General features: G+C 54.4%; 1 protein-coding gene and 1 long non-coding RNA gene across 11 annotated transcripts in view; one reads left to right on the top strand and one right to left on the bottom strand.

Moving 5' to 3' along the window:
• Window positions 1-443: 443 nt before the first annotated feature.
• On the top strand, window positions 444-8,301 carry LOC129051807 (uncharacterized). Its single transcript, XR_008516300.2, has 3 exons — window positions 444-1,312; window positions 4,104-4,324; window positions 8,147-8,301. It is a non-coding gene; the product is annotated as an uncharacterized LOC129051807 (long non-coding RNA).
• The window catches only part of AHDC1 (AT-hook DNA binding motif containing 1), a 69,786-nt gene continuing 68,024 nt past the window's right edge, over window positions 8,280-10,041 (bottom strand). For all 10 annotated transcript variants that reach the window (XR_010136451.1, XM_063714071.1, XM_054539132.2 and 7 more), the window contains one exon: window positions 8,280-8,786. The gene's annotated coding sequence lies outside the window, so the exon portion shown is untranslated. The remainder of the gene's footprint in view (window positions 8,787-10,041) is intronic.

The raw sequence follows: 10,041 nt of genomic DNA, 5'->3' as shown, positions 1-10,041 counted from the left end.
GGGTGCTTGTGTGGGTACAGGTGGGACATGTCAGGGCCCGTGGTCCTCTGGGGACCTGTGCCTCTTCACATGTCGGGCTCCTGCCTGCATCAGTGGTGTCAGCGACTGCCTGCCTTGGGCATTGTGGTCAATCAGTACGAGTTGGGTGTGTTGTGTGTTTTTCTGTGTTCTTTTCTTTTTTTTTTTGGGACGGAGTCTCGCTCTGACACCTCCCGAGTAGCTGGGACTACAGGCGTGTGCCACCACACCTGGCTAATTTTTTGTATTTTTAGTAGCGACAGGGTTTCATCATGTTAGCCAGGATGGTCTCGATCTCCTGACCTCAGGTGATCTGATCTGCTCGCCTTGGCCTCCCAAAATGCTGGGATTACAGGCGTGAGCCACCACACCCAACCTTCTCTGTGTTCTTGTGTGGGCACATGGATGACTCTGTATGTGGGTTTCTGCCTTTCATTGTGCAGGCCTGCAGACATTAGCAGGGATGGACTCTGCATTCATGTGGGAGTTGCTGATGTCACCATGGGGGGTTTCTGTTTGTGTGTCAGTGTGCTCAAGTGTGTGTCTCTGTCAGAAGGTCAGTGCCTGTTTGTTCTGTGTATGGAGGTGTATGTGGGTGCATCTGTGTGTCAGTGTTTCGATTACCATGTTTCTGTGTGTCTGTGTGTCTGTCTTCCTGGTTGTCATTATGTCTGTGGTACCTCCGTGCCTGTGTTTCGTGCCTAGGTCAGTTTGATTTTGCAGGTCTGTAGGGCCACGTGTCCCTCTGTATGTTGGTGTTTTCCATGTGGGTTGGAATCTGCCTCTGCTTTTCCTAGTCTCCCACCATTTCTGTGTGGAAAGCCTCAGGCATTTTGTGTGTGTGTGTGTGTGTGTGTGTTCAGCAACTTTCCCCAGCCCCAAAGCCTGCAACCCTGAGATCTGCTCTCCCACTCTTTCTCCGTTGGACTTCAGGTGGGAGCTGAAGCAAAGAGGGCAGGCAGGCAGGGAGCCCACGACAGCCGGGGGCCGAGGCCAGGCTGCCACGAGGGCCCTACCTCAGCTTTCCTCCAAGCAAGCGCTAAGCCAGAGCCTCGGTTACATGTAAACACCAGCTGTGTCAAGACGGCGCAGCTTCTTCTAGGTCAACAGACAGCTGTGGGGTTGCTAGGCAACCGCCTGGCTCCCCCCTCCATTAGGCCCCCTCCCACTGCCTCTACCTGCAAACCCTCTGCTGGCTCCCCCCACGCCAGGATAGGCCTCACCCCTCCGCGCCAATTAACACAGCGGGACTGAGGGGGTAGGGGGTCAGGGCAGCTCCGGGACTGGAATCAAGGTATGAGGACGTATTAACCCTTCACTTGCCACCACCCCCTCCACCTAGTCCTGGGGCATTTCACACACCCCTAACTTCACCAGTCACTTTAGGGCCTGGAGTGATGAGGAGCAGGTCCTGAGGGATGGGGACCCTCAGAGCAGCCACAACCAGGACTGGAGAGATGCTGGAGGCAGATGGCGCAGGGCTTGGTCAAGGCCTCTCCCCTCCCCAGCCAAGCCTGGGGGAAGGAAGGGTTAAATTCCCCCTTTATTTCCCCTGTCCCGCCCCCTCCCAGGCCAACCACCCCATTTCCAGGGCAGCACCTGCGCTCCCAGCTGCCGTGCCCGCTTGGTGCCTGAGTCCAGGCCAGGCAGCCCCCGCAGCACCCAGGCCCTCGCCTTCGCCCTCGTCGGCCCCAGCGCCGCCCTTTGCCCGGCCTGGGACTTCTCTGCCGGGAAAGGGGAGGCGAGGGCCCCCAGGCCTTAGGCAAGGGGCTCAGGCCCACCGAGTGGGGTGCGTGGGCCAGGGCCGCCAGCCCCGGGGTGACTTGGCTGGAGCCGGAGGAAGGAGTTGGAGGAGGGAGCCCGGCCGGCAGGGGGGCAGCTGTGGGGGCAGCGCCCGTGGCCGCGCCATTAGTATGCGGCCGCGCTCTGCGCTCCATGGCAACAGCTCCCCCCGCGCAGCGCTAGGCGGGCAGCCCCGGGCGCAGCGCGCACCTCTCCTCCCACAGGTGGCGGCGCGCACGGGTACGCACGCACACTCGGCTCGGGCGCCTAGGGGAACGCCGGGGGCGCCAGGTGCGCTGGGGCGTCCTGCCGCCCGTGCAGCCGCCCATGGGCGTGTCCCCAGGTGCTCCAGAGTGAGGGCCGAGGGAGGAGTGTGTCCTTGAGGACGTTCTGCCCGCGCCTGGGTGTGCCCCTCAGTGGGTCCCTTGGCGGGCCTGCTGTGCTTTTATGTCGGTCTCCGATTGTCCTGGAGGGTCTGTGCCTGTCTGTGCTCATCTGCCTCCTTAGCCCCGAGTGCCTGAGTGTGACTGCCAGTTAACCGAGCGTACCTGTGCCTCTGTATCTGTGTCTGTACGCGCCCAAGGGGTGTGTGTGTGTCCGTGTGCGCGTCCATGGCTCTGGGTTTTCCCCAGGAGGAACGCCCTGGGTGTGTCGGCGACTCTGGATGTCCGTGTGTGCCTGAATGAGTACCTGTGTGTGTGCCTTTGTGTCTGTGTGTGGCCCGTGGATATCTGTCTGGCATCCCTGCGTGTTTCGGGTGTGGCTGTGTGTGGACTTTTGTACGTCTATGTCCCTGTAAGTGCCCTCAGGAGCCCCTCTCTCCATGCATATCACTGTGTGTTCCTGTGAGTGCCCCACGTCTCCTGGAGTGTGGCTGTGTGTGTCCAGGGGCTGCTGGCTCTTTGCCCTCCTCGGCTTCACTCCCTGCTGCCTGAGTGAGCCGACACCTGCTCCCTGAGCACTGGGCCCCCCTCCCCCCACCTGGCAAGGACAGGGAAGGACACGGAGGCAGAGGCAGAGGCCGAGGCAGACATGGAGGCAGAGACAGAGACATGGAGGGAGACACAGCCAAGTAGGCTGGAGAGGTGGAGATCCAGTCACGTGATCAGTCTCAAAGCCCAAGACGGAAAAGAGAGGCACACAGATGCCAAGATCCGGACATTAGAGAGAGGGAGACTCAGAGGCACACAGAGACCCAGAGCACGGCATCCGGAACTGCAGAAACAGAAGAGATCAAGGATGCGGCTCCTCAGCCTCCCTTCCTCTCTCCCTCCCTCCCACTCTAGAGTTTCCAGCCCCAGCTGTGCCTCCCCCACATACCCAAAGCAGAGTTCTCCTGGCCCTGGGACTGGAAGCCAGCCTCCTCCTCACAGCTGGCTGTGTGTGTGTGGACACGTGTACATGCATGTGCGCATCTGTGTGACGCACTGGGCGAGTGCCTACCTTGTACACAGCCCTCCTCCATTAAAAACCTCCTCTCCCCACCACCACCGTCCACATTTTCACAGGCCCAAATCATGCACACTTTTACACACATGCCACACAGCCAGCCACACTCATTCAAGCCCAGAAACATGCCCTGGGCCTCCCTCTCTCAATCTCATCCACACAGGGCCAGAAGACCCAGCATACACAGCCACACCAGAAAGTCTCTCCCCGTTCTAAGGTCTGAGGGTCAGATGTCCACCCCTCTTTCCCCCCCTCAGCAACCCTCGAGGGGCTCGAACCCCTGCCACTCACAGGGAAAAACACGACTAAATTTGTCAATTCCATCAGATTAGACACTCAAAGGCAGGGCCCCTGACTGTCCTGCTCACTGTTGAGTCCCCAAGTGCCTTCGACGGTGCCTGGAAGGTGCTTAAGAAATGTTTGAATAAATATGTTCATACCAGGTCTCTGGTGTGGGGGAGAACCCATAGTAATTGACAGCCACTCAGAGTGAAAAACACTAATGGATACCACAGTGTACACACACACCTAGGACAGTACACTAAATACAGGTTTGTGTGACACTCAGCTCAACAGCTCAATTAGAGGTTATCCAGTGGGCTGTGCATCGGAACCACCCAAGAAGCTTTCAAAAATCCCCATGCCCAGGCCCCACCCCAGACCCATAAAATCGGAATATTTTGGGGTAGGACTTGGGCATCGGCATTTTGAAGCTCTCCAGGCAATCCCTTTCTAGGATCTAGAATCCCTTATGTACACGAATAGACTAACAAGTGTTGACACAGGGGTTATAGCCAGGGATGGGAGTAGAGAGGATTTTCACTTTTTTTGTTTGTTTGTTTTTTGTTTTTCAGATGGAGTCTGGATCTGTCACGCAGGCTGGAGTGCAGTCACGCGATCTCAGCTCACCGCAACCTGTGCCTCCCAGGTCAAGCGATTCTCCCGCCTCGGCCTCCCAAGGAACTGGAACCACAGGCATGTGCCACTGTGCCCAAGGATTTCCACTTTTAACTGTACAGTGAAGCACAGACTTCTGAGCCAGACTGCTTGGTCTGAACTCTGGTGTCACCACTTAGTAAGTTCTGGTTTGAATGTACTCACTGAGTGGTCTTCATAGATTACCTCTCTGCACTTGAGTCTCCTGTCTGTAAAATGGGGATAATGATCATTACAATGAAGCCTCATAGGATTCTGGTGGAGACCAAATGCATTAATATATATGCAAAGCGTTTGGAACAGCTGGCATATATAAGTGCCATATATCTATTATTAAAAATTTTAAATAATAGAATGGATTAATTTTTGGATTTTATAAGCAGATTCCCCACCCCCCCCTCCCCCCCCGCCTTAAAACTGTTATGAAAAAGCAAGAAAGGCCAGGTGCAGTGGCTCACGCCTATAATCCCAGCACTTTGGGAGGCCAAGGCGGTCAGATCATTAGGTCAGGAGTTCAAGACCAGCCTGGCCAACATGGTGAAACCCTGTCTCTACTAAAAACCCAAAAATTAGCTGGGTGTGCGGACACCTGTAATCCCAGCTACTTGGGAGGCTGAAGCAGGAGAATTGCTTCAATTGTGGAGGTTGCAGTGAGCCGAGATTGTGCCACTGCACTCCAGCCTGGGAGACAGAGCAAGACTCTGTCTCGAGATAAAAAAAAAAAAAAAAAAAAGAAAAAGAAAAAGGGAAATTTTTTTTTTTTAGATGGAGTTTCGTTCTGTTGCCCAGGCTGGAGTGCAGTGGCGTGCTCTTGGCTCACTGCAAGCTCCGCCTCCCAGGTTCACGCCATTCTCCTGCCTCAGCCTCCCGAGTAGCTGGGACTACAGGCGCCCACACCCGGCTAATTTTTTATGTTTTTAGTAGAGACGGGGTTTCACCATGTTAGCCAGGATGGTCTCGATCTCCTGACCTCAGGTGATCTGCCCGCCTCGGCCTCCCACAAGTGCTGGGATTACAGGCGTGAGCCACCGCGCCAGGCAGGAAAAAAATTTAACAAAGAAAAAAAAGGCCGGGCGTGGTGGCTCACACCTGTAATCCCAGCACTTTGGGAGGCCAAGGCTGGAGAATTGCTTGAGGTCAGGGGTTTGAGACCAGCCTGGGGAACACGGCAAGACACCATCTCTAAAAAGCAGAAATAAAAGAAAAATACAAAAAGGGGGAAAAAAATAAAGGAAGGGCCTAAAGCCTAGGCCAACCTACTTCTGCCACTTTCCATGTGAGCTTTGGACCAGTCCCTTACTCTGTGTCTGGGAACCTGTCTTCTCATCTGTAAACCAAGTGAGCATCTTTCTCTACCTCAAAGATTGTTCTGAAGAATAAACACCTCAGGGAAGTGTTTAATAAATGATGGCGAAACCCACGTATCTGAGAGCCACATTGCCTTGATGCATTCTGGGATCAGGTGTGGCACTGGGGTGGTGGTAGGGCCCTGACCTCTGAAAACAGATCAAAACAGGGTGTGCCCCCAACCTGCACCATACACTGTGCAGGGTCTCTGCTGCCCTTACCTAAGGGCACAGAGAACCTTCCATCCCAGAGGCCCTGGTACATCTCCCGAGTCTGGTCCCCAAAATACACCACGGCCTGCCTCACCCCTTACTAAGCAGCAGACCCTAGGCTGAAACCCCTCCCCTCCCTGAGCGTCCATTCCCTTGCTGCCCCTCCCTTCCCATCTCCTAGAGCCTCTGTTCTCACCGAGCCTTCCTCCCATCATTTCCCTCTCCCTATGCCCCTCTCTTCATAGTGAACTCCCATCTTCCCTTCAGTTAAGGGGCCCCTTCACTGTGCCATAATCAACTCATCAAACTCCCATTTCCTTCCTGGGTCTTCTCTCTCTGCCCCAGTTCCAGAGCCCTGGGGCCCACAACCCTTCACTGCCTTTCCTCCCCTTCTCAAGACCTATCTCATGTTGAGCCCCAGTCCCTTCCACTGAGCAATCCACCACCGTCTCCTCCCCTCCCCGAAACCTCCTCTGGGCCGCCACTCCTCTGAGCCCTCAGCCGGACTCACCAGGCCCCACTCTGATTCCCTTGAAGCTAACTGGGCCTGGCCTGCCCCACCTGGATAGCCTCCCCCGAGTCTCTTCTTCTTCCTCAGCAGCCGCTGAACACAGGCATTTTCTCCCTGCAGGTGATTCTTGGGGCTGAACACTGGTTTCTCTGGGGTTCGCCTATCTGAGCCTCACCCACTGCTTTCTCTGATGCTGCCCACCCGCTCCAACCAGCCTCCAGCCTACCCAGAGTGACCTTGCCAAAGCCCTCTCCCCTCCCTAAACACAGCGTGTGCCCAACAGAGCTAACTGTGTGCGGCTCCTGCCTCCTGTTACCCTTTCGCATCTCTGGGCCTTTGCACATCCTCTTCCTCCTCCGGGAACTCCCTCACTTTTCTGCCCAGCACCTTAGGCTTGGCTCTGTAGAAGCTTTCTCCTCAGAGAAGCCCTCCTCCCTAACTCTCAGGGGGTCTCACTGCTTCTTGCCCCCACTTCCAGCTCCATACTGCATCGTTAGCTTGAGTGTAGTGTTGTCTTCCCCATCAGCAGTCAGGAAGCGTAGGGTAATGTCTTCATCTCTGAGTCTGGGGGATGCCGGGAGGGGGCTTGGTGGGTGGATGAGCCTTTTGTATCTAGCACAGAAGCTACAGTTTCAGGGGACTGTGACCTGAGTCCTCCTGCCTCTTCCAGACAGGTGTGCCCAGAAGGTGTGTTTCCTCCTCAGACCACGGGCTCCTCTGACTCTCCTGAGGCCAGGGCCTAGCTGGCTGGGTAAGGGAGGGCAGGCCCCGTGGCACTATCCCCTGGCGTCTCCCTGAGCTTCACTGAGGAGAGACATGAAGCCACACTCAGCAGAACTTAAACGTAAAATGGGTCTATGGGAAAAACTGCTTCCCAAAGACCAGGAGGCCAAAGTGGGCATCATTTGGGCAAGGGCACCCAAAAGGTCCCCAAAGTCAGGGATCAGGAAACAGCTCAGCTCTTCCAGGCCCACCAGACGCAGGCACTGGGTTAGGAGTTTTCTTTTTCCAAAGTTTACCAAAGCAGGGAGGAAACATTTGGAGTTCAGGGTAGACAGGAAGGGGAGGGCAGAGCAACACTGGGGTGATTGGCCTGGTCATATCCCAGGTTCTGCATAAGCAGATGTGGGTGTGCTGGGGTAAAACGAGGGGCCTGGAAGCAGAGAAGACTGATGACCTGGGGCAAATGGGAGATACACAGACAGGGGGTCTCTCCATTCCTAGTGGGAAAGGGAGGCTCCATGAGGGTTCCTGGACTTAGGACGGAATGAGTATCGCCAAGAGAGATGTCCCTGAACCAGAGTAGAACTGTGAGGCCCAAAGGCCATGAATACACATGACACACAAAGGGACTCGAGGCAGAGACCTGGAACCTTGGATGGAATAAGGGGGTCCAGAAGCAGAAGCCCCATGATGGAGGTTCCTCAGGGAGAGGAAACCCAGCATTTGGGGAGACCTTGGACTTGGGATAGAATATAGGGAGAGTCAGAGGAGACCCAGGACCTAGGACAAAATGGAGGTCCAAGAGGCAGAATCCCTGGACCTGGGACTGAATGCATGATCAAGGGCCAGGATGTCCTCGACAGCAGAGTGGGGAGCTCAGAGGTAGGGGAGACCCAGGGCCTGGAGTGAAATGAGGGGGAACCCAGATGCAAGGGTGACCCAGATCTCAGGCAGAAGGGAGAACTCAGAGGCCAGGAACACATGTAGGTATTTCAACTCCTCTGGAGAACCAGTAGCTGGTGACAAAACCCAGCGGTGTCCCTTCCATTCCCTCCACCCTCACTCCCCCTTTCACAAGACACAAGGTTGGTTTTTTTTTTTTTTTTTTTTGCTTTTTTTCATTTCTTTTTAATACAAACTTGGATCTTTGGGTGTGTCCTGCCAACAGAAAACAACAACAACAACAACAGAAGAGAAAACCCAAAAGAGTGAAAAATAAGAAAGAAAAAAAAAGCTCCCGCAAGAGGTTCTTCTCCCTCCCCCCCACCATGCGAATTTGCACACCACGGGACCACAGCAGGTTTACAGAATGCAATATACAATCCACGATTTATAATAAAACAGTATATACAATAAATAGGATATTGTTCATTTTTGTCAAACGACCTGTAGATAAATTTCTCAGTGCATACTTGCAGGGGCTCTGGACACCTCAGGGCCCCGCTCGCAACCTCTTGCACACGCTCGCTCTCTCGCTCTCTCTTTTTTTTTTTTGTCTTTTTCTAAAACTGTGTTTTGTTTTTAAGTTTTGTACATTTTTAAAAAGTATTTACAATTGCTGGTTTTGTGCAGAAAGGGCTCACCTTCGGCTTCTGCGTGGAGGAGATGGGCAGGAGGGGTGGAGGGAGATGGGTCTGCAGGGGGTGGAGGGAGATGGGCGGGAGGGGGTGGAGGAGATGGGCAGGAGGGGTGGAGGGAGATGGGTCTGCAGGGGGTGTAGGGGGCAGAGTGGGAGGCAGAGGGGCAGGCGCTCCTGCCAGAGGACGATGTGGACGCTGGGAGGGATCTTGGCGTTGGTTTTCTGAAAGCTGCAAAGAAACACAAGAGAAGAGGCAGGAGTGAGCAGCAGGCATTGACTGTGCTCTGAGATCAGGGAAGTGAAGATGGAGACCTCCACCCAGCTCCTCCCAGGATTTGGCGGGGTGCGGGGGAAAGCTAACCATTGTTCTTTCTTACAAAAACTCAGACCTGCCTTCTCTGAGCCCAGTTTCCCCGTCTGTAAAATATGCGTGTCCAAGCCCCAAACCACGGGGTGAAGCAGGTGCTGGGTGAGGAGTTGGGGTTCCAGGCAGTGGAATTTGTTAAGAGCTTGGGCTCTGGAATCAGACACAGCTGAGTTCAAATACCAGTGCCACACTTTAATAGCGCTACGACCTTGGGCATGTTGTTGAACTTCTGTGAGCCTCCGTTTGCTCATCTGTGAAAAGAAGATAACTGAACTACCCCATTGGTTTGTTGGGAGGATTCAGCGGTATAGGACAGATGAAGCCTGGTCCTTAAGTGCATAATAAATTATACTGATTATTATTCATTATTATTTTTCTGGGGCAGTTGGGCTCTCCAAACGTGCCTCCTCGTGTCATGATGAGTTTAGTAATTCCTCCATCTTAGGCTGTTCTGAGGAATGACATCATGGGGAGGGCAGGGCCTCAGCACACAGCACAGGTGTGAACAACTGCTTTTATTTCTTCTAAATCCAATCCTCTTTTTACCAATGCCATTCTGTTCCTTAGAGAGGTGAGGTGAGGAGGAAGTCTTTCTCAGTGAAAGAACAGAGAAACTGCCCAACACAATGCCATCTGTGTTTGGCTTAACCCTGCCTTCCTGAAGCTCAGACACTCCCAAGTTCCCAGTTCCTCCCATCGCCAGACACTCGAGATTGGAAGTACCCCTTTTTCCCAGACAGTTCTCATTATGCTTGCAGGGCCCTGGGGATCTGACTTCCCTACCCAGACCCCCAGCTTGGCTAGACCCCCTGGATTCACAGCTCTGCTAGGGTGAGTGAGAAGGTCCCCTGAAGGACAGGGCCGGGCTCAGGACTTCCTAAGAGCTCCAGTCATTAGCCTCGTCCTTTCAGACTTCTGTCCTCCTCTCAGAGCCCCGAGACACACATCTCCCACCCTCAGTGTGCGACCATCTCCATCTGAATTAAGGGGCGAGGTGAGGATGCTGAAACGGCCTCCTCAGGTTCCTTAGGAGCCCATCCGTCCTCCCCCACACCAGCAGGAATCAGGCGGCGGCAGAAAGCCTCTCCTCCCTTGTACTTTCTTGGCTTCCCTTTCT

Source organism: Pongo abelii, chromosome 1 (genome assembly GCF_028885655.2).
Source record: "Pongo abelii isolate AG06213 chromosome 1, NHGRI_mPonAbe1-v2.0_pri, whole genome shotgun sequence".
In the NCBI taxonomy this organism is placed as follows: domain Eukaryota; kingdom Metazoa; phylum Chordata; class Mammalia; order Primates; family Hominidae; genus Pongo; species Pongo abelii.
This window is presented reverse-complemented; position numbering and strand designations above follow the sequence as displayed.